Source organism: Macaca nemestrina, chromosome 7 (assembly GCF_043159975.1).
Source record: "Macaca nemestrina isolate mMacNem1 chromosome 7, mMacNem.hap1, whole genome shotgun sequence".
NCBI classification, from domain to species: Eukaryota; Metazoa; Chordata; class Mammalia; order Primates; family Cercopithecidae; genus Macaca; species Macaca nemestrina.
Genome location: NC_092131.1, coordinates 148292038 through 148296798, shown reverse-complemented (window position 1 = coordinate 148296798; position 4761 = coordinate 148292038). Strand labels below are relative to the sequence as shown.

The window sequence follows — 4761 nt, the reverse complement described above, 5'->3', positions numbered from 1 at the left end:
AGCAAAGAATGTAATGCATGGATGAGTAGCTATAATACAAGTAGACATCCTTTAGCTATCACTTATGCCTTGTGGGTTTTAAGAGGGAATACAGGCCTTGGGGGGTAGGGGAGCTTCCGGTTGGCCAACAATGAAGAGGTGGTGGCAGTGGTGGAAGAAGAGGTGGCAGCGCGGGTAAGGAGCCTGGAAACGTGAGCGGGGAGGGTAGGTGGTTTGGCCCCCATGGACCTCCATCGTCTCTAGGAAGCATTTGACTGGAGGAACATTTGGTGCAGCTGCTTTTGGACAAATTCTTCTGTTAAAAACCAGTTGATGCCACTTGCTTTTGGAGTGGTGGGTTGGCTGGCTCCTCCAGCTGATGGCATTTTGAGGTATGTGGGCCAGCTGTAGCCAGGGCATCCAATCCGGAGGGGGCCGCTCTAGAGGTAGGGCCACCAGCACAATGGGTCAATGTGTCACGAAAGTGCAAGAATCCCTCATGGACCCTGGGCAACACGAATGGAGCCCCTGACCCCAGGAGCAAATTGCACAGCAGGTGGGGTGCAGGCCACCAGGAGGAGCAGGTGCCACCCTACGGCAAGCCAGGTGGGAACATCCTCATCAATGGGACCAAGAAGGTGGAGGCTGCTGCTGAGGCCTGCCAGCAGCTGACACTCGGGAGAGTCCACGTTCAATGCCTTCCTTGCATTGATAGTTGGAAGAACTGTTCAGGTGCTACAAAGATGAGCAGAAGGTTGCAATTTTGGAGGAAGGGATGGAGTGTTTTTGCGATGACCTTTGTGTCGACCCCACAGAATTTTGAATGCTGCTCTTGGCTTGGAAGTTCGAGGCTGCAACCATGTGCAGGTTCAACAGGAAGGAGTTTTTTGTTGGCGGCAAAGCAGTAAGTGCAGACGGTATTGACGGAATCTGTGTACAGTTCCCTAGCCTCTTCACAGAAGCTAAACAAGCGGATAAATTCAAGGATCTCTACCAGTTTACATTTCAGTTTGGCCTGGATGCTGAAGAAGGGCGGTGGTCACTGCACCGGGAAATAGCCATCGCACTGTGCAAACTAGTCTTTACCCAGAACAGTCCTCTGGTATTGGACCAATGGCTGAAATTCCTAAGAGAGAACCCCTCAGGGATCAAGGACATCATCCAGGACACTTGGAATATGTTCTTTAACTTCACTCAGGTGAGGTCCTGACCTCATCAACTATAGCAAAGATGAGGCCTGGCCAAGCCTCTTCGATATGTTTGTGGAGTGGGAAATGGAGCAAAGGAAAAGAGAAGGGGAAGGGACAGGTACACTCAGCCCAGGGCCTGAGGGCTTGTGTCCCAAGAAGCAGACTTAGTGGCTCTGTCCCAGGAGCAGCAGCAAAGATTTGCTACTGCCCTGCAGCCAACCAAGGCATTAGACCTTTCTGGAAATTACTGAAGATCTGGACATTTTCTATTTTACATCTTTCTCTGCCTTGTATCTGAAAGGGCTCTAATATGCTTTATTATATTTTAGGCACTTATTAAATTTTTTTGTTATTTTTGTTTCTTTTTTTGGGGGGGAGTCTCCAAAAATATTTGAACCTGGCTACATACATTTTGTGTATTTTTGTTTGAAATCTTCCATAGAATGAGCCTATTATTTATTGCACAAATTAGATTTGTGTCTGTGTCTGTGTGTGTGTGTGTGGCAGGGTGCAGAACAGGGAAGGGGGATGGGACTGTTAGGTTGAATTAACATCACCGGATGATACAATGTCAGATCTCAGTTTTGCATATTGTTTCTCAGGGCAGGTCTGTGCTGTGTGTAGCGCTGTTTACATGGTTGAATTTAGGTTGTCATGATTATTTTAAAATATTTTAATGGCAACATCGACTGTTAACCATATTGCATTAATTCCCAGACGATTCAGAGCTCTTGGAGAGCCAGGGCCAGCCAAGAGCATTCTAAGTCTGGTGACAACCCCCTTTTAAGCTAATTTATCCAAAACCTTTATTTCCCTCACTTCTTTTTAATTCTTTCTTTGAACTATTGCATTTCATGTTGAGTTTATCCATCAGTATTTTGCACGTGTCAGTCAAGTGGACATATTTTGTAAGAACACATTGTACAGAGAACCACTTGAGCACTGAATGCAGAGAAAGCAGTGTTACTTCAGTTTTGCTGGAAGCAGACTTCTTGATAGTTTTCTTTCTTTGATGAAGTGTCTGTATTTTCATGTTGTAAGTGGAAATACTTTTTTTTTCATTTGCCTTGGAGCCAAAGTGTTTGTTCCTGGTGATAGGGAAACTGTGCCTGCGGGCCACCGAACGTAAAGGAAAACTGTGGTATGGAGCTCTGCTTGAATTAAAAACTTCGTTTTTTCTTTGAGTATCCTTAGCTACTTGTCTGGCAAGTGAGGGAGCCAGGGACTGGCCTGAAGTCTGCCAAACATATGTAACACTTAAATGTGTGCCGTTTCCCTTCGTGCCACATCCATGTTGTCACTTAACCCCCAGGAGGTTTTTATTATCTTTTTGTTAATGTCAGGCTGTGAGGTACATGGATGTGCTTTGGTCAAGGAATAGGCCGAGGCGGATACCCAGGTCTGCATGACTCAGTGAGTTTGGCATGCAAGTGCACACCTCCACTTGTTATATAACCTGTTTGTGTAAGTTCACACTTGGCTCTGAGCCACTATTGCTGTAAAAGGTATAACTGCCCTGTTGACACTATGCATAAGGGACATGTCTCTTGGGGCTTGACTCAACTCAACATGGCTTGACATGGTGGGCGTGCTGGCGCCTAGAGAAAGAGAGAGTCAGAGCTGTCCGTCTTTACAGACAGACAGAGGGGAGCCAGGAAACAGCTCGGCTCGATGGTGCCCGGAGAGAGAAAGAGTTTTGCTGCTGACCCTGAAGCCAAGGGAGAGCCCGCCATGCAGCTGCAGGTGTGGGGGCAGCAGGAGCCACAGAGCCAGAGCAGACAGCTCAGATACAGGTGAATAGTGTAGAGAGCTAGTGTGAGACAGCTGTTGATGAAAGCTGCTGCTGAATAAAATCATCTTTCACCTGCCTACGGCCCCCTGAGTGTTCTTTCTGCTCACCCACCCACTCCCTCCAGACCTCAGCATGACCTTTGGCATAGTCATGAACCTGACAATTGCGACGTTGGCAGGATGAGGTGAGTAGGTCTTCGTCCCCTGGGGGCTCCCGGGTCAGCTATGTGGCCGCAGCACGGGCTGTACCCAGTGGCAGCGGTGCTGCTTGGATGAGCCCAAAGGGAAACGCGGAAGGCAGTGGAGAGGTCTCCTGCAAGTGTGGGAATACACAGCACCAAGAAGGAATGCGCCTTTGCTGGCAGCGTGGGATGGGCGTCTCTGACTGCACTGCGGGAAGTACACGCTCAGTTCCACAGGTAAGGGACCTCCCGGTGCAAGCTGAGCCCCTGGGGGCCCAACTGCACAGCTTGGAGCAGGACCTGGGGGTGGGGGACCTCCAGGCACAAGCAGGGCACTTAGAGGCCCAGATAAACAGCCTGGAACAGGAGTTAGCGACAGCTGTCAGCTTGACCTTGAGCCCGTCCTCCTGGCGGGACACTCCCATTCGGTCTGATGCTGAGGAGGCTCCTCCACTGCGGGATCACTCTGTGATCCGTCAGAAGGTAGAAGATGAGCAGCCAGTGGGATCCCAGGGGAGATCCCAGGAGCACCCCCCACAGTGGTGGAACACACCTCTTATAGTGCTTATACTCCCACTGAGTTGAGGGAAGTAGGTAAACAGTCCAGCAGCGTCCGAAGGAGCTGGTAGCATTTCTTGCTCCACCTCTGAGATGGAGAAGCTGGTTTCTATCACAACTCACCCCTCCCTTCATCGGCGGTTGCAGCTGTGCCAACGGTTGACACAAGGCGCAAGGTGACTACACGCAAATCAAGTGGCTGATGGCAGCCATACGGACTGTTTGGAACGATGCCAGAGAGACACCAGAAACTGTGAGTAAATGGCAATCATACACTGATTTGGTGCAGGTGCTCCGGGAGATGGATATGCAGAAGTGTTTGACAGGAATCCCTGGGGCCAGACGATGAACGCTTTACCTCCCCCACGAGGGATCTTGTGCTGAGTTCAGCGGCCCTGGGTGCTTTGGCTCTCTAGCTGCTGTTCTCACCCCTTATGTGGGGCGCCGCATACATGAAGTGACTACTGCTATGGCAGCCCTTGGGGAGGCAGAAGGCGGGACCTGGGAGTCCACGCCATAAAGAAGGGGAAGGTGCCCCCTTCACAAGTAACCATCCCACGAGATTAAAAGGGGCCCCAGAGAGTGACCCACATGCAAATGTAGATGGATTTACTTGCAGCTGGGGTTGCTAGGGAGAAAATTGACAGGCAACTCAATGGAATGCTGTTGGCTCTGTGGAGGCAATTGTCCCCAGAGCTGCAATTCTGAAGAATGCCCAAGGAGGGGCAAGACAATGTTGTTCAACCCAGCCCCACCTGGAAACTGCAGCTCAAGGACTATTTGCAGACAGGCGAAGACATTACGCCTTTCCTGTTTGATTAGGGAACTGACGGCGGTGCCCAACTCTGGGGAGAACTGGACAACCGGAGGCTACATGTGGAGCTGGCAATCCTCTGGTCCCCCACTAATGTACAGCCGGTCCTAGCACTGGTAGATACTGGTGCAGACTGCAGTCTAGTTTATGGGAACCTGGATAAGTTTCAGGGCAGAACTGCATTCATTGATAGTTATGGGGGCCAGTCTGTGATAGTGTGTTCATGGATAACCACCCCCTGGACTGG

At 50.2% G+C, this 4761-nt stretch overlaps 1 pseudogene; it reads left to right on the top strand.

Moving 5' to 3' along the window:
* The first annotated feature begins 442 nt into the window (after positions 1-442).
* Positions 443-1337, top strand: LOC105493096 (DCN1-like protein 3; annotated as a pseudogene).
* The last annotated feature ends 3424 nt before the right edge of the window (positions 1338-4761 follow it).